The sequence below is a fragment of the Dama dama genome, chromosome 27 (assembly GCF_033118175.1).
Source record: "Dama dama isolate Ldn47 chromosome 27, ASM3311817v1, whole genome shotgun sequence".
NCBI classification, from domain to species: domain Eukaryota; kingdom Metazoa; phylum Chordata; class Mammalia; order Artiodactyla; family Cervidae; genus Dama; species Dama dama.
In genome coordinates this window covers 40,420,776-40,440,850 of record NC_083707.1, presented here as the reverse complement: position 1 = coordinate 40,440,850, position 20,075 = coordinate 40,420,776, and the positions used below count along the sequence as shown (strand labels likewise).

At 40.9% G+C, this 20,075-nt stretch overlaps 1 protein-coding gene across 4 annotated transcripts in view; it reads right to left on the bottom strand.

The window, feature by feature from the left end:
• ARHGAP28 (Rho GTPase activating protein 28) overlaps window positions 1–20,075 on the bottom strand; it is a 138,680-nt gene that overhangs the window by 94,550 nt on the left and 24,055 nt on the right. The window contains exon 1 of one of the 4 annotated variants that reach the window (XM_061131031.1): window positions 9,417–9,520. The exons of the other annotated variants lie outside the window; for them this stretch is intronic. The gene's annotated coding sequence lies outside the window, so the exon portion shown is untranslated. Of the gene's footprint in view, window positions 1–9,416; window positions 9,521–20,075 lie in introns of those variants that run through there. 4 annotated transcript variants of the gene reach the window in all.

Sequence of the window (20,075 nt, the reverse complement as noted above, 5' to 3'; positions counted from 1 at the left end):
AAGCCTGGAGTGTTGCAGTCCATGGGGCTGAAAAGAGTTGGGCACGACTGAGCAACTGAAATGAACTGAACTGAAGTGAACTGAACAGGATGGACCCTTTATGTCTGCATGATTCCAAGTCATGGACATTAAAGGAAACACCTCTACTGGAACATTTGGGCAAGCAAGCTTTGGACCTGGACTGGAAAAAAAAAAAAAGTACCATAACAGAATTTCAGCCCAGCACCTCATAGCTTTTGACCGCTGCTTAAGCTGCAGAGTTAGGCCAGCATTCTGCTTATAGATGTGAAGTGATGATTCCGTAAGAGGAAGGGAGAGATACCCTGAAAAAGTATAGTCTTCCAAACCTGTCAGAATGAACTGCTGTGACAGGCTAATGTCCCTTAACACCAGAGACTCTATTACTTACAGGACCATCCAAGTAGGAACTGTACTACACTCAGGAAACTTAGAGCATTCCCAGATAGTACAAGACTCACAAACATACTAAAACAGAATAAAAGAGAGAAACTAACTCTAGTCAGCATGCACTTACACCCAGTAATTATACACAATACTCTCTTGCCCAAAGTGGGTAAAATACCTGTTGAACATCCTCAATAAGCCTATGAAAAATATTACAGGAACTGTCGTAATTCCTTTACAAAGGCTTAAGGAGAGTCCATCGCTGGCCTGAGGATTCCGAGCTGGTAAGGGGAAGGTCTGAGATTTCGAACCTGGGCAGTAGGACCTCACAGCCAGAAGGCTTTGCCCTGTCCCATGGGCATTTTCCCGCAGGCTACCTGCAGCATCAGTGCTTCTCATGCAGTGGTCTTTGCTAAGCAGTGGTCTATGAAGGGACGATATGACCAAGTTTTAGGTCCGTTACCGCTCATTACTGGAAGAGCACGCCACACTGCAATCAAGCGTTCTTAAATTTTTAGGACTTGGAAGCTGCCAGTAAAGTTTCCAGGACATTTGAGAAGGAACGTGGAACTCATTAAGGAATCGTCCATCATTTCACGTGGATTTCATTACCGTGCTAACTTATTTTAAAACTAGATCATGCAAACTTTATTTTCGAATGTCCTACAGAAAAGCTGGGACATCTAACAACCAATTTGTGAGTGAGTTACACATATCTCCAGATGATCCCAACCCTTAGTCAATTTACAGAAAGCAAACTGTTCCCCAAGTTCAGAGTCAGTTCCCTGAAAGTGAAACTAGTACAGATCAACGGCCAATGGCTTAGTCACTGTCTAAGGAAGCTCCCCTGAAGGATGCCTGTAATACTTGTAATCATGCTGACTGAGGTTTGGGAAATACCTACATCTAATCTGAGTCCTCGATGTAGCCACCAGATCGGCACACTGCTGAGGAGAGTCTTACCTTCAAGAGTGGTGTCTTTCCTGGGTTGCATCCTTTATCCTCTTTCAGCATCTCTCTATTCATAGCATCCCCAGCTCCTCTCCATGACCTTATCCACTGTCATGGCAACACTCACAGGCTGAAGACCACTAATCTCTGGCCTGGTTGCTCTTGAGCTCTGGCCTTTCAGGATGTCAAATTTTTCTTTGGTATGTTCTCCTTTGGTATGCTCCCCTGGTGGCTCAAGATGGTTAAAGAATCCGCCCGCAGTGCAAGAGACTCCGGTTTGATTCCTGGGTTGGGAAGATCCCCTGGAGGAGGGCATGGCAATTCACTCCAGTATTCTGGCCTGGAGAATCCCCATGGACAGAGGAGACTGGTGGGCTACAGTCCATGGGGTCACAGAGTCGGACACGACTGAGCACCTAAGCAGACATATGTTCTCCTTCACCTGCAACTCATGTGCAGAACTCAGCCCCTCCCAACTGCAGTCACTCATTTTCCCCAACTTCAGGAATGACATCACTACATACCCTGCCATTTGTATTATATTCCCCTTCCTTGCCCTCCATTCTGGACGGGTCCATAAATCAGGGCAAGTCTACTTCAGACACATCTCTCAATCCACCTTCTTCGATGTTGATGCGTATCCAGCGCACACATTTAGACTACATCTTGGCTACTACACCATCTATCTTGACTCCCAAGATTTCTTTTCTCCCCCCATTTGTCTGGCCACAGCACACAGCTTACGGGATCTTAATCCCTCAACCGGGGAATGAATCCAGACCCCCTGCAGTGAGAGCTCAGGGTACTAACCACTGTACCACCAGGGAATTCTCATTTTTTCCTCCTAGTTTAATATCCTTTACATACACTTGCAAAAGTTAAGTTGCTAGAAAAAAAGTTACATAATGCTATTCTCTTGTTAATCATCAGTTGATGTGGCATTCTCTACTATTGGCAGGATGTTCCAAACTCATTAGTTTTTTATAAGAGTTTCTTTACAACCTGCCTTAGCTCATGTTTCAGACTCATCTCTGTGCCCCACTCCAATCATATACACTAAGGTTTGGCATTATGATCTGCTCTTAGATTCCCTTGAATAGGCATCAATAGAGACAGGAGAATACAGTGGTTAAGAAACAGGGCTTTTCATTTGGACTGACATATACTGAATCACAGAGTTACCTCTTACTCATATAATACACTATGTGTCCACTTTGAGACCCAATTTTTCCTCCTCTCAAAAAAATGGAACAATATTGCAATGTTACCGTCAGAATTAAGAAAATGTGTTAGCTATTACAATCCTCCTCATCGTCAGATATATCCATATCTACTATTTAACGTTCAGCAAATTTTCAAAGAAGAAACACTTTATACAAATATATTAGTGTTGATTGGTTTATGATGTCCTCAAGGTTTGTATTCTACAGTCTATAGAATGTCTTGATAGTTTGAGGAAAAAACTGAAACAGATTTGTAGCAATTAATAACTACCATGTTGAAGCTCTTAGAATGTCCACTTGTCTATACCACTGACTTACTAATTCACTGAGTACAGAACTTTCATATAATACGCTATACATTATTATTTTACTTACTATGTGCTATATCTCCAAATAAATCTGAATATAGATAGTTCATCTTATAATTTTTAACATCTCCACACTACCTAACCCAATACAAGATTCTTGGGAGTCCTTCAATAAATACCGAGGTCAGAGTGAGTTATCTACCTAAAGACTGCTGCTCCCCACTACACCAAAACATTTTAAATGCATGAGTTTCTGATATTGCTCCACCGTGATGTTTTTTCCCAAGGGAATAAAGGAAAACAATGTTTTGCAATTTCTTTTATCACACTATATAAAGCAAAATGCAAACTGGCACGATTCTACAGGCACACAGATTAAAATTAGGCTTTGAGTAATTAAGTATTTTAATTACAATGTTGATAAGCAGTTCATAACATTGAGGCTATGTTTCTCCAGACTACCTGCACTCCCTGATACCCGTAAGCATGCTTATAAAAATGGTGGCTGATATCTGACTGCAAGCAGGAAAAAAATCTGTGTGCTGGCTCGAGCTGGAGACCATCTCACAATGGCTCTGTGGGAAAATGCTGTTCCTCGCCAATATTCTGTCTCCACAGATTCACACCTATTTCCTCTGATATTCACGGTTTGAAAATTTTTTAAAAATCATGTTCATGAGTTATTCTGAGCTTCTTCAGTAAAACTGGCTGTCATGAAATTAAAAGATGCTTGCTCCTTGGAAGGAAAGCTGGGACAAACCTAGATGAAGTGAAAGTGACAGTGTGAGTCTTTCAGTCCTGTCTGACTCTTTGCGATCCTGTGGACTGTAGCCTGACCTGCCAGGCTCCTCTGTCCATGGGATTCTCCAGGCAAGAATACTGGAGTGGGTAGCCATTCCTTTCTCCAGGGGATCTTCTCGATCCAAGGACTGAAGCCAGGTCTTCCTCCTTGCAGGCAGATTCTTTACCATCTGAGCCACAAAGGAAGAAGCATCCCTTTGCTGACAAAGGTCTGTATAGTCAAAGCTATGGTTTTTCCAGTAGTCATGTTTGGATGTGAAAGCTGGACCATAAAGAAGGCTTGGCACCGAAGAACTGATGCTTTCAAATCGTGGTGCTGGAGAAGACTCTTGAGAGTCCCTTGGACAGTAAGGAGATCCAACCAGTCAATCCTAAAAGAAAATAACCCTGAATATTCATTGGAAGGACTGACGCTGAAGCTGAAGCTCCAATACTTTGGCCACCTGATGGGAAGAGCCGACTTCTTGGAAAAGACTCTGATGCTGGGAAAGATTGAAGATAGGAGGAGAAGGGGACAGCAGAGGGTAAGATGGTTGGATGGCATCACTGACTCAATGGACATGAGTTTGAGCAAGCTCCAGGAGACAGTGGAGGACAGAGGAACCTGGCATGCTGCAGTCCATGGGGCCACAAAGAGTCAGACATGACTTAGCGACTGAACAAATGACCAACGACAGAGACAGCTAACAATTATCAGCAGTTACTATGCAGCAGACACCACCGAAAGTGCTTTAAAAGGTACTGCTGCTGCTGCTAAGTCACTTCAGTCGTGTCCAACTGTTTCAATTCTCCTCACAACCCTATAAGGTAGGTACTAGTGTCTGTATTCTACAGATGCAACAGCCAAAGGTTAGGGAGAAACACCCCTGTGCCCGTGATTACACCATTGCTAAGGGGTTCGGTCTGGACAGCACTCAGACCGTCCATTCTCGGGGTCTCTGCTCTCCACCACCACGCCACTCTGCTCTCATAAAGTAGAGTTCAGTAAATGCTATGAGTTTTGGACAACACATCAGGAACTCAAAGGAAGGAGAGATGACTCCCTATTAAAGTTCAGGGAAGACCTCAAGGAGAAGATATGCAGGATTCAGACAGGCAGAGAGAGGCATGTGTGAATTCTGGGCCCCAGGTGAACAAAGCCACAGAGCTAGGGAGGTGCAGAAAGAGGATGGGGTGGACAAGGAGCCCACTGTGGCGAGTGGTGCTCAGAAGGCACAGTGGGAAGACCTTTCAGGTGCCACAGAGAGGTGCTCTGGGCCTTTAATCACTAGGCCATGAAGAGCCTCTAAAGTTTCCCTCAACAAGGTCACATGAGCAGAAACAGTCTTTGGGAAGAGTTATTAGAATTTTTTTAAAGATTAAACTTTTTTTCTCTCAGAAGATCATTTTCCTTACTTCTGTAAAAGGTTATTTGGGGATAAAAATCCCAAAGTCAAGACATTCTCCATTGGGAGGACTAAGGGACTGAAGCTAACAGGATGAAACTTAATAGGGATGAGAACGAAGTTCTGCAACTTCAGCTGCACATGTTTAGGATGACTGCTTTCTGGCATGAGTAGACATCGTGTGAAAAAGACAAAGGGATGTTGGCCAAATGGAAGGTCAGTACAAGCCAAGACCATCACATGGATGCCAAGAAAACTACATAATTGAGTCTTAAGTCCCATAGATGTACAGACAGAAAGGGGAGACAGTCGTCCTGAATGAAGCAGAACTGGAATTCTGCTCTGGGCACCACATGGGAGAAGGATACTGATGTCCAGGACTAAATTCAGAGCAGGGTGGATGAACAGAGATCATCAAGAAGCCACACCACATGTGGAAATACTGTGGACGTACTGGAGACATGTAGAAGGCTCCAGGACGCATGTGGTTTCGAATTATGGTGCTGGAGAAGCCTCTGGAGAGTCCCTTGGAGACTCCAGTCAATCAAACTCCAGGAGATCAAACCAGTCAATGCTAAAAGAAATCAACCCTGAATATTCATCGGAAGGACTGATGCTGAAATTGAAGCTCCCATTCAGACCCTTCTGATACTCTGGAAATTATACTACTTCCTGAAAAAGTTTAGGATGGGATTGTCTAATATTGATGTCTGGGTTCTATTTCATAGATTAGAATGCACTTCGAAGGGGCTGCAACCTCTTACTGGTAAGGGGTCTCCACAGATTTGCCTAATTCAAAAGAAGGCTATGCTTTAGGCCTTTTGTTTTGTCAGAAGGACAAAGAGGAGGACAGCAGAAGCAACAGCAGCAGCAAACAGAGATGGGTCAAGTGATAAATCCTGGAATATTTGAAATAAAATACACTTAAATATTCATGCGTGTGTGCGGGCTAAATCACTTCAGTCGTGTCTGACTCCTTGGGACCCTATGGACTGTAGCCCGCCAGGCTCCTCTGTCCATGGGATTCTCTAGGCAAGAATACTGGAGTGGGTTGCCATGCCCTCCTCCAGGGAATCTTCCCACCCAAGAGATCGAACCCAAGTCTCTTAGGTATCCTGTACTGGCAGGCAGGTTCTTTACCACTAGCACCACCTGGGAAGCACAAAATATTCATACCTACTGAATCATTTGAGGTTGTCAAAGAATGAGAGACAACTGATGCATGCCATGCTATTGCACAAGAAGAATCTTCTGAAGTGCGCACACGCTCTGCTGGCCTCATGATAATTACAGTTATATTGCTACAAAGCCCCTGGCTGACTATTCCTGTCACTCCTGTGGATGCCTGCCTGACACCAGGCTCTCTAACTACCTTCAGCAGGCAGGACTGGCATGGGGTTCCTGTCTCCATAACTCCAGGACTCCTGTCCAAGTTTACGGAAGCCCTTTTTGGGATTAGCATTACAACTCATGGAACAAGAAGAAAAACAGGGTGAAAACAACTCTACTATCACCTACTTATTCCAGAAGTTTCAGATAGTTAAATACCACTTCAGTACACAAATAACAGATACTGAACCTTCTGTCCTTTAAAGCAAAATAATGGACTTTTCATGTCCCAACTAGTGATTGCTGGACTCCTGGAAAGTCTAAAACAGAAAACTGCATTTAAGCAGGAGATGATTTTTGCATATCTGACCTCAATTTTACTACCTATTTTCATAAGAGAAAGAAAAACAGTTGAAGTCTTTGTGTTCATTTACTTGTCTATATCTAACAAACAGACCGTGCGTAACAGGGAGCTTCATAGCTCACAGAAACAAGACCTGTTTACCCTGCTCACTTATAAGACCTGAGTCTGTCTGGAACCTGAGCTTTGTAAGCTTATTATTAATTCATCACTCAAGTTGCCTAGCAATGGAAATCCATCTCATCAGCACTCACATAGTCTCAATAGTTTTTCCCCCTTCGATGATCCACAGGCTTCTCTATCACTAAGAAACGAGTCCCTTTCTCTCGCTCTTCCATCCTTCTGTTTAGACAAGCACTTGGGGGCCATGGTCAGCGCTAGTTTCTCTGTCAGCGGTCTCACCTCCAGGTTGCACAACACCTTCAGAGCGAGCTGAAAGGCTTTTGCGCTCTGTCTCCCAAGACGGCAGTACTCTGCCTCCCGTCTTTACTGTAACAATAGCGCACATCTCAACTGAGCTGCCTTCACTCCCTGCTTCTGGAAGATTTCCAGGCAGGGTCTGTGTTGACGTCAGCAAGGCTGATTCAGAACACTACCTCCGGGGGTTTAACCAGGCTTTGAAACACATTCCTGCACTCAGCTCAGCTGGGGTCAGTAGGAGGCCTTCCAGTAAATCTGGTACTTCACTTCATCATTCAGCTTATTGCAGAGGGGCACTGATTTCCTTTTAGCTCATCCTTTAAGCTATTTTATTACCTTTCAGATGATTTCTGCTGGGACCTTGGCTGTTAGAGCCTTGCATTCTTATGCCCACTGCCTTCTGAATTCCTTATCTGCAAAAATTGTGCTTGCTTGGGTAACCTAAGCGTTGTTGTTCTGTTTTCCATCTGATTTTTTTTTAAACTTTAGGATCATAAAAATTAAGTCCTTTGTTTATATATTTTCAAGTCTAAAGAGAAGTCATATCTTGTTAAATTTGCCTTTGATTAGCACAGTTGCTCTTCAGTTCATCCCTGGGCTTAGAGCTTAACCAGGGCGTTACCAAATTTGTAAAGATAGGACACATACAGAGAGGGCAGGGCTGTGATTAGATACAGAACTAGAGGGGAGATCACAGTGAAACCACAGAACTGTGAAACTGAAAACTATTTATAAATATAAAGCCAATTCCTTATTACTTCCAAGATTCAAAATTACATATTCTTTATTTAGTAATAATCATCAAAGCACAAAAATATAACTTTATTTTCACAAATAAATGAGTGCATCAAGCTATTTCCACAATCCTAGATATCATGCTGAAAATTTATCCCCTGTTATGAACCTTGGTTATGCTTACTACCCCCTGAAATCTGTGATAAAACTAAAAATAAATAAACAAAACAAAGACAGTATTTCAGTTAAGCAGCCTTTCTTACCACATTCTAATCTAAAAAGAAGTCTCAATGAGGCCAAAGTAGACTTTACCTTTGATGACAAAATAACACTAGTAAAACAATTTAAAAACAACAAAAAAACAGACTTGCAAAATATAAAGATGATGCTACTTAAATAAAAAGAACCCAGAACACAGTGAAGCAAATGATTCTAATCCGATTCAAAGGAAATGAGTTTCAAATAAACAACAAAACCATCGTTCCTGATTCTTCACTTCCCCCCAAAAGACAACACAGAAGACAAGAAAAGGCAGAAAAAGAAAACAGAAGTGCAGTAAGGAGCCTTGACACATGGCTCTTGATCACAGCGCTCTAAGAGTTAAACATGAAACGAGGTAAACAGACCATGGAAATCTTCCTGGGGAGAGCATGCACTTGTGTTTCTTGAAGTAGACCCTCTGCTTGCAATTAATCAGATGAATTTTTGGTGTTGTGTGTACACTCTAACCCAGGCACCAATGTCTCAAAGAAGCTGCCTAAGAAAAGAGCAGAAAGAGGGCAGGAAAAGATCAGAGGAAATGGACAGAGGCAGTCACACAAACCCCACACCAGATTAGGGCAGGCACAAAACAAGAACCTCTTTCTCACCCACGTGTCTTCTCCATGAACCAGGCCAAGAGACTCAGCCATTTCCCCTTGGCGCCATTTGCCCCAGCACTGAAATCAGAGGAAAGACTGGTAGCCCCACCAAAGAAATGTTTTAATTCCATTAAAGGGTGGAAGAGCTTGCTTGGGTAATAGAGTCTCCCTGGGCAGATGTTTCTAAGATTAGATAATCATCTGGAAAGATTAGATCAGTTTAAACACTCCTAGGCAAAAACAGGAACTGGAAGCAAAACACCTCCAAGTCATTCATTATTAAGCATCTATTAAGATCCCATTTTAACCAGTCTTCTCAAATTAGTAACAGGGTGTACCTACTTCCCTTCTATATTTGGGCTTTAGAAACTTACATTCACACCATAACAAAAACAGTGAAAGGTTAAAAAGTTAACCACTTACTGTCATTTAATACTATGCACCAATAATCTAATGAAAAAAAAAAACTATGAGCCCCACCCATGCATTCACTGAAAAATGGATTTAAAACAAACAAAAAAGTTACAGCAACTGTCTGCTTTCTCCTTGCCTCTTATAAATGAAAGGGGAGGGGGAACAGTCAGCAGAAAGAAGCCTATAGCCCAAAATATTAATTGAGGAAGTGCTCTGAAACTTACCTCTTAGCAGGTTAAGAGTGTCATGAATGCTATCAAGGGAGATGGACACTCAAAACATCTCTGTGGCCGGGTGTCCTCATGGCCCAGGGGTGGGGAGGCATCTTCCGGCCCACTGCACACCACCCCCCCACCCCCCCACCACCTGCAGAGTTCTGCCTCTCTGTCCCGCGGCGGCTGCCTCCAGCTCTGTGGGCCAGAGAAACAAAGGGCTGCGAGGGAGCCTCTCCTCAGAGTGAAGAACAATTCCCAGCGCACGAGAGCTATTTAAAGAGGTGGTGCCTGCGAGACCAATGAGCCTTCCTGTTTGTGTCCCGGCTCAAATTTTCATCCATTTCCGAATGAAGACTGCAGAGTGTAATCAGCCCCGAGAAAGCTGAGATTTACACAAACCTGTGCTGTGTGCAAGGGTGATTTTTTGAAATGGTTTTTCCCTTTCCTTCTCTTCTCCGCTAAGTAGACATGAGGCTTTATTAAAAGCACTTTGGGGAAAGTCAAAATCAAAACCTATACCTGTTGTGATCTGGTAAAAGTTGTTCTAACTCCTGAAAGTTTCTTAACCTGAAGTGTAAAAAGGAAAGACTGTGTGGATGATTGATCCAATGTCTATCAAGTAAAACGCAGAGAAAAACCATGAGATTCATGGTCGGAAAGTAACGGTTTGATTCAAAAAAACCGTCATCGTTTACTAGCCTTCAGTAAAGAAATCGACCCAATCTCTTTGGGTCTCAGTTTCTTTGCCTGAATATATGGGATCAGTAACACGTGCTTGTGAGGACTGCGTAAGATGATTGGAAAAGACCCCACACTGTGCCCAATAAAGTCAGAGTATGTGGTCATTACATCATGGCATCCAGGTACCCAGTGGTTGTTACAGACATTAGTAGTAGCTGGATAAAAAGAGAGAAGCCTGGCGGGCTACAGTCCGTGGGATCACAAAAGAATTGGACACAACTCGACGACTAAACAACAACAACAAGAGCAAATACCTCTCCTCACTTCTCTCCAAAATTACACAAAATAAAAACTATACAAAATTACACAAAATATGCATTTGTTTGCCTGTGTGCTGACTGCCTCCCCACTGGCACCCAGGCTGCCAGAGTCAAAGGCTTCACTGGGAATGCTGGTTTTTAACAATAGCCCCAGTACCCAGAACACTTTCCTGCACATCAGTTCAGTTCAGTTCAGTTCAGTTCAGTCGCTCAGTCGTGTCGGACTCTTTGCAACCCCATGAATAGCAACACGCCAGCATATAGTAACATGCAATAAATAATTGCTAAATAAATGAATAGATAAATGCAACATTTCTGGCAAAATCAAGCACAGAGCTCTACACATGGTAAGCCTGTAACAAATATGTATCACATCAGTGAATGTACAGCCACTTTTTTTTTTTTTAATAGAAAAACATCCCAGGAAAAATGCAATGTGATAGAATTTTAAGACAAGTTGGAACTCTGAAAAACACTTCAGATAAATATGACTGTATGTTTTGTTAGGTCACCCAGTTCTAAATACATAATTAAGATGGTTCTTGAAGTGAAGTGAAGTTAAACTGTTATCATGTTCGACTCTACAACTCCATGGACTGTAGCTCACCAGGCTCCTCTGTCCATGGAATTCTCCAGGCAAGAATACTGGAGTGGGTTGCCATGCCCTTCTCCAGAGGATCTTCTCTACCCAGGGATCGAACCTGGGTCTCCTGCATTGCAGGCAGATTCTTTACCATCTGAGGCACCAGGGAAACCCACAAACTTCTTACTCATGGAGGAACTATTTCAAGAACAAACTCAGCTAAACCTTTTCAGCAAATTAATTCATATTGGATACTGTAACTAATATCCACAAACTTCTTATCTCATGGCTACTAGTTACAATATCCAATGTGAATTAATTAGCTGAAAAGGTTTAGCTTAATTTGTTCCTAAAATCCTTCCTGTTTTCGGGCCTGTTTTTGTTCATAGTGGAAACTCTCTTTCTTTTGCTGTCCTTTAAGTTGGAGTTTGGTGGTGATGGGATTGGATGAGAACTCATTGATTTTTTTAAAAGCATTATCCAGACAAGAAGGCTAGAGATGCTTGGTCGCTTGTGGCTCTTATGATCCGACTACTGATGTTTAATATAACATAACAACATGGCCTGGAGACAGGAGGGTCATGGGGACCTGGAACAATAGATTTAGTTTGGAGCCTTCACATTATTGCCTGAATCCAGGTCAGGCTAGTTCAGGTCACTAGAGACTAAAAATCAATTCTTTGATGGCTGCTCATTAATCTATTACATGTAAGGAAGAAAGCAACTTGAGTGGATATTTGTTCATTCTATAAAATTACCACGAGAGGCAAGATCCTGAATCTTAAAAGGTCATGTGAAACGTAATTCCCTCTTCGAAGGGTTTCTCTTGCTTTGCTTAAGAAACAGGACCCCACTTCCAAGTTTCTCTTTCCTTCTCTGCACTCTTTCGGGCTCCTGCTTTATAGACAGAATAAGAGCTGTCCTACCACAGGTCTTTCTACAATCGTTAAAAGTGGAATATCAAGATTTAAAGTTGCTCCCTTTGAATGAAGTCATTATAGTTTCAAAATATGAGGAAGCGCCTCGTGATCACTGAACCTGAAAGTTCTACTGGTTTTGGCCAGCGAAGAAGAATCTCTGAAGAACAGAGAGTCATGACCAAATAAAAACAGAATTTATTACCTTTAATAACTGTCTGTTCTGTTTTTCTAAGTTAGAATTTTAGACACTGATGTTAAGGCTTTCTACATCCCTCCTCCTCCTCCTCTCATGGCGCCCCCCATGCTAGAGAAATTTTTAATTGAGTAATTAATGATTTTAAAGAAGTTTCTAAATCGACTTTTGACAGTTTCCAGCAACAAGGCTTTCTCACCTTACCTGTAGTTTCCAGCCTAATAAATATCAGTCTACATGGAGCTTGTGAGTTCAACACTGAGGGTTATCAAGTGAGGCTTAAATGCCTCCAGAAACATGCATGATTGTGGGGAGTGGGGGGGTGAACTGTGAAAACTACCATCCGGTCATCAAGTTTCTTCTTCATCTAATGAAGAAAGAACCTCTTTAAGCAGTTCTTCGAGAAGTTCTAACACCCTCCCCCTTCCCTGGGGAAGCAGATGTACCCTGCTAGCTGTTTTCTATAAAACAGTTTTATTGCCCTAGTTATTAATACTAACAGAGTTAGTCAAGATATCATTGTGTATGGTTAACGAATAAAAAGAAAACTTCAAGTTACTGATTACAGGGTCTCCTTACGCTTATTTCTATCAGTATTTGAGACTATAGATCTTATTTGAATAAACATTTATCTAATGCTACAGAAAGCACAAAAATCAATCTGGTAAGGGACAAGAACTTATAGGCATGACTAACAGGAGCAAATATCACAGAACACATTATCCCAAAGAATATCATTACTAGGTATAATACACTAGACAACAGAACGATAATGAATATTTCCTTTCTGCCATGTGTTGTTGTATAGGGCAGCACATCTCCTGTCAGCTGACTCGAATGAGTAAAACAAAGTCACATTGAAAGATTAATCTTATTGATAAGGATGCATTTTGATGGCAATTAATTCTAAGAGTTTAGGGCTATTTCTTTTTTTTTTTTTTTAATTTTTTATTTTTTATTAGTTGGAGGCTAATTACTTCACAACATTTCAGTGGGTCTTGTCATACATTGATATGAATCAGCCATAGAGTTACACGCCTTCCCCATCCCGATCCCCTCTCCCAGTTAAACACTTTAAAGACATAAGCGTTTTATGTCTTATAAACATAAGCGTTTTATCCTCCATCAATTCACAAACTGGTGAGACAGGTACAGAAACATCGAGTACACAGTAGCATGTAGTAAAAGAGAAAGGATCACCAAAGGTCAAGAGTGCAAGGCAGGAGAAGGGAAGGACACAGGGTCAAGGGCTTTGTCACTTCCAAGCTGTTTGATCTTCCAGAAACTTCATCCCTCTAAGCCTCACTTTTCTCAAGGATAAAGCAGAGATCATACTAGTATCTGCTTCCCAGGGCTCTGATGAAAATTAAATGAATTTATGAATTCGTTTCACAGCCTGTGTGGCAGCTGAGCCTGTGGGCTGAGTGTACGACTTTGGGGGAAGGATGTCTGAACAGTACAGCTCTATGACTTCCACATTTTAGGACAAACGGCATGCCCAAGGACAAAGAGAAATATTTTTTGAAGATAAAAAGCTAAATAAATTCATAAGAAGACCCTGACCATCCTAAATGTGCATTCACTGAAACAAAAGGCTTCAAAATAGTTGACGCAAAAACTCTTAGAACTGAAATCCCAGTAACAGTTGAAGAGTTCAGTACTCCATGCTCAGCAACAAGACATAGAATAAGACAGAAAATAGAAAACTTAAATAGCATCAACCAAATCAACTTAATGGATACTTTTAGAATACTCTTATCCAAAAGAGCAGAATATATTCTCTTTAAGTTTACAGGAGTATCACCGAGATAAATCATATGCCAGATCACAAAACAAAGCTTTATAAATTCTGAAGGATGGAACTCATATAAAGTATGTTTTCTGATGACAAAGGAATTCATTTAGAAATCAGAAAAGAAAAATATCTAGAAAATCCCTAAATATTGAAAGGTAAAGGACACACTTTTTAAAAACCCATATATCAAAGAAGAAATCCCAAGGGAAATCAGAAATTATTTTTAACTGAATAATAAGAAAACAACATATCAATATTAGTAGGATACTGCTAAAGCAATCCTTAGAGGATATTTTATAGAATTAAATGGTTATTAAAATGGAAGACAGGTCTATAATGAATGACCTAAGCTTCTATCTTAGGAAGCTAGTAAAAGAAGAACAAATTAAGCCCAAAATAAATCAAAGCAAAGAAATAATTGAGATAAGAATGAACAAAAATTAATGCAAGAAAGATTAAACAGATGAAAGAGAAAAATTGTTTAAAAGCTAGGTTTGGGAAAAGATGAACAGAAATGGTAAATTTGTAGCTATTTTATCAAGAAGAGAAAAGACAAAAATTAGCAGCATTAGGAAAGAAAAAGAAGATGGCCCTAAAAATCCTCAAGACAGAAAATGGACATTAACAGCATACTATAAACAACTATGGGTTTCCACAGTGACTCGGTGCTAAAGAATCCTCCTGCAATGCAGGAGACACAAGTTTGATCCCTAGGTCAGGAAGAGCCCCTGGAGGAGGAAATGGCAACCCACTCCAGTATTCTTGGCTGGAAAAATCCCATGGACAGAGGAGCCTGGTGAGCTACAGTCCATGGGGTCACAAAAGAGTCAGACACAACTGAGAGACTAAACAACAACAACAACAATAAACAACTATAACCCAAGAAATTCAACAACTTACATGTAATGGACAAATTCTTTGAAAGACACAAACTACGAAAATTGACAGCAGAAGAAATGGAATCTACCTATATTCATGTTGAATACTGACTGATGACTTCATTATACTTTTCACACAGTAGTAATTAATTTATAGATAAGTGAAAACTAGCCTCACCAGTGTGATAACCTCAGCTTCAAAAGTTCTTATGCCAGTGAAAATTAAAAACCTGAAAGATACTGCATGGCTACAGATACAGCAGGAAGAGAAAATTAAGGGTGAATGAATACAGCCAAAGTCATAGCATTTGCATAATTACAGCAAAATTATTATTATTTAATACTCTTAATTACAAGCAGGTTTTAAAATAGGTTTTAATATGTGTCTAGATCTCAACAGATCTCTTTTTCGTAATTAAAAAGTTTGGAAGTGAAAGTATTGCTTCCGTCACAACACAAAGGGTCCTGAGTAGATTCCTAGGAAGGAAAGAAGCAAGGTGATTGACAAGAGGAAGTGTGCTTTGAGTCCAGGAGAGCAAACAGTTCTTGTTTACTGCAAGCCGTGAACAGCCAGCTTTGACTATTAGCAGCTATGTGCCAATGATTACTAACTCAACTGCATAGTGAGGGCAGGAAGTCACAGGACGACTGTTGCTTTTATGCTGTACTTCTACTAAAACTTGATTTTATTGCCCATTTCCAATAGCTCTTGGGCTTGGGTGGTAAACTACAGCCTTTTAGTAATTCTGCAAAGGATGCAGCTGGTGAGAAAAATGTAATCACATATGAATCCAACAAGGAAGAACAAATAAAAACAAAACACAATTCTCCACTTACAAGTCAAACAAGTTATGTGCCTTACCTAAGAGGTTGTGTCTCTAAATTCTAATCATTAGTGATCACTAATAAAGGAAACATTTTATTTTCTCAAGTGTTTATATTTCTTATATTGGGAAGTCAAACAGCAGGCTAGACTTTTCATAGGGAGATATGTACAATCAAGATGTCATGCAGGCTTAAAATAATGACAATAAAACCCTTTAGGAGTGTGCTACGTTCTGATTAGGTATTTTAAGTGCTTTACATGTACTAACTAATCTCATCCTCTGTACCACCCAATGAGATTGAACTACTACTTCCATCATTTTACAGATCAAGAAATAGAAGCGCAGAGAGGTTATATAACTTGCCCAGGATTGCACAGCTAGGCTCTGATGCTGTAAAAACTGAGGAATAATTTCCCAATGTGCCAGTTACTACCTCTGCTTTCACATTACAGGAATTAACATTTTTACAAGTTTTGGGGCTTTTTTTTTTTTTACTTCTGGGAATGACATTTTTTGCCTGTATGGTTTTAACCTGAATGAGGAAAAATACGATATGAGGAAACAGTACTACAATACAGGTCTGTGAGCTTCTCAGTAGCAGGCTATTTGCTGGGATGAAGAGCATTTTCAGTAATACAGCAGCATGCTCCCAAGGCAACAAGCCCATCTGTGAACAGTGTAGTGAGAAGGTGTTAACATTAAAAGGCAAGCAAGGTGGAGCCGAGACCAGCGAAGCTGCCTGTCTTCCCGGACCCAGAGGACAAAGAAATCAATTCAGTCTCAAAAGCAAAACTTAATGAACCCCCACATCTTGGAATGAGCAAAGGATGTGACATCTGTCTACAGAAGCTTGTCTTGGAAACTCGATCTGTAAGACGAGAAAAATCATACTTGCTCAAGTATTCTCTTTGAGTAGAAGACCTACAAGGAAGATGCAATCACTAGCTGATGTTTACATGACTGCTGGAAGGGAAAGGGAAAACACTAAACATTTATCGAGCCCCCAGGTTGAGCCCAACACTGTTGTGTTGTTCCCATTTCACCTGATTAAATCTTGACAGCGTATCCAGAAGGTATTATTCTTTCCATTCCTAAGGTCTAGAAAACCCGAGGACAAAAGAGGTTATATAAAGTGCAAGCAATAGATGTTAAAGCAAATTCTGTACCTCAAGCCAGAGAATAGGGTATAGTTCAGCAGGTAAAGAATCTGCCTGCAATACAGGAGACACAGGTTCCAGCCCTGGGTTGGGAAAATCCCCTGGAGAAGGAAACGGCAACCCACCCCAGTATTCTTGCCTGGAGAATTCCATGGACAGAGGAGCCTGGCAGGCTATGGTCCATTGGGTTGCAAAGAGTCAGACATGACTGAAGCAATTTAGCACACGATTTAGCAAGATTAAGATTAAGAAATTAACTCTTATATATAAATCTTAGTGTGTGGCAGTCATTGTTCCAAGGTCTTTACTTACAGTGATGTCATTAATCCTCATGATAAGTCTACTAGATTAATTCTGCTATTAATATTATCCCCAATGAGGAAATTGAGCAGCTGAAGAGCCAAACAACTTGCCGAAGTCAGTAGTAGAGCCAGGAAAATGCTCATCAACACTGACTTGGTTCTTTTAAAGCTAACAGAGGGGAATTCCCTGGAAGTCCAGCGGTTAGGACTCCACGCTCTCTCTTCTGGGGCTATGGGTTTGCTTGCGGGTCAAGGAACTAAGATCCAGCAATCTGGGATAAATAAAAACATGGACCACTCCAGGTTCAGGATGCCTCAGCCCTCTTCAGGATGAGAGTCACCTCATCACTGAGACTTCAGTTTAAAGATTAACCTTTCGGTGTCTTTCTGCATTCTTGCCTACAAAAATAAAGTCTGCTCAGCAGGTTAACTGAATAAATAAAATGAAAGAAGTCCACTTTAAAAAAAAAAAAAAAAACTGCTAACAGAGTTGATCATTTCAATACTGGAGAGGCTGAAAGTGAAACCGGCATAGGACCAAAATGGCCCAATTCCTTTGTAACTAATATATGAACCCCAATAACTGAGACATATACTAATTTAACTGATTTTTGTGTTTCTTGATAATATAGGGAAACTACTTAAATGTTGTCCCAGAATGATATTCATTTTAGAAAACACAGGATGTATTTCAGAGCATCTGCACTCAGGCATAGGATGACCATATGTGCTGGCTTGTTTAGAAAAATTCCAGTTTATACCCGCTGTAAACAGTGAAAGACTTTATTTCTCTTGGGCTCCAAAATCACTGTGGACAGTGAGTGCAACCATGAAATTAAAAGACGCTTGCTCCTTGGAAGAAAAGCTATGATAAGCCTAGACAGCATATTAAAAAGCAGAGACATCACTTTGCTGACAAAGGTCCGTAGAGTCGAAGCTATGGTTTTTCCAGTAGTCGTGTATGGATGTGAGAGTTGGACCATAAAGAAGGTTAAGAACCAAAGAATTGATGCTTTAGAACTGTGATGCTGGAGAAGACTCTTGAGAATCCCTTGGACTGCAATGAGATCAAACCAGTCAATCCTAAAGGAAATCAACCCTGAATATTCATTAGAAGGACTGATGCTGAAGATGAAGCTTCAATACTTTGAACACCTGATGTGAAGAGCCAGCTCACTGGAAAAGACCCTGATACTGGGAAAGACAGAAGGCAGGAGGAGGAGACAACAAAGGACGAGATGGCTGGATGGCATTATGGACTCAATGACAGGAGTTTGAGCAAGCTCAGGGAGATGGTGAAGGACAGGGAAGCCTGGCGTGCCACAGTCCATGGGGTCGCAAAGGGTCAGACATGACTGAGCAACTGAACAATACCTGCTGATCAGACATGATCGGATAGCACTTGCTTTCACTTTCAAAAGTGTCCCATTTTGGACAATAAAGTATACAGTCATCTCACTTCAGCACAACCAGTACAACTGGCACAAGTCAAATTGCACAAGATTTAGAGCTAATCTCCTTTTCATATAATTTTCAAGTCATTCTTTTCAGCAACTCTAGAAGCTATTGGTCTATGCCAACAACAACCAGCCCTTGGTTCACTTTTCACTGTTAGTACTGATTCTTTTATCTTTATGTACATTTTTGTTTGTTTGTTTCATGGTCCCATCTCCATGCTTTCTATTTAACAATAATCTTCCACTTAAACGTTTTTCCTATGGATAAAATGAATTAGGATTACTGATTAACTCTAAAACTTCTAAAAGGCAAAATCAATACAAAACAAACACCCTCCTTCCCCAATTCAAAACATACCTAATTTTAAAACTTTCTGGGCACCTAAAGCCACGTAGAGTTGTCTCTATAAACGCCAGTTTAACATCATATATGCTCACAAAAGAAAGAGTTCTACTGACCTTTCCATCTCATACATTTTACAGATTTGGTATATCACCACGGGAATTTCAAATGATCTCACATTCATCTTCTGAGAATCAGAGTCTGTATGAAAACTGATCTGTGTTGCACTTGGTTTAAATAATTCTGATTCTTTCATTTCCTTATCCGAAAATTTGTCATTTTTAACATCATGAGCTCAGTAGTCCTCTTCCCCATTTCTCTTTTTTTCTGCCTCCTCCTACCTTCAAACACTTCATTTCCCTCTGGCCCTTTGGCCAAGTTACTGTCTTTCCTCCTCCAATACTACCCAGCCTATGACGACCACTCAAATGACACTTCTGTCCTTAAAGATTCCATTGTCACTTTTAAGAAATAAGTAGCTATTCAGTTTCACTCTCTGACACTGTGCTTCCAGTAACACCCCCAACTCAGCAATTGCCTTAGTAGGCCTATGCTGTTTCCTTATCACTTTATAATTCTTCTGAAAAATTACTTACCTTTGGGCTCCTGGTCTCTCCACACTTGGATGAAAATTGTCCACTCAGATAGAGTCTCCTTGGGAAACAGCTGATGATAAAGCTTCCCAGCTCCTGGCCTTCACTGACCTTATTGTTTATGAAGATCCTTGGGCAACTGGGATCTTCAGAAAGAAGGGAGGAGAGCCCTGCCCTCCATTTATAGAAGATCGGTTCCCGTGTCTTGAAGCACTGGATTGCACCACTTTACTCTAACCTCGGTCCACACAGTCACTGATGCTGGAAGGTACAGTCATAACAAGTCACCATGGAGCCAATGGAAAGTTGCTCCAGGCCAGTGTGAATCAGGATGATGGAGACAACAACCTACCGTGCCCTGCTTAAGGACTTAAACATCTTGACAGTGTTCTCTCTTCCTAAGTCAGCACGGGTTCTTTAGATCTTAGCATTTAAATTCACCTTGATTATGATACCCAATACTGAACCATATTCATCTTTAATTTCCACTAAATGGCCTCAACTATCCAAAGAGGTTTAATCTCACCGTGATAATGACGTATCATTAGAGGTTTCCCTATAAAAGTTGCTTTGGATGTGTGGTATCTTTTTGCAAGAAAGTGCTGTAAGGTTTGAAGAT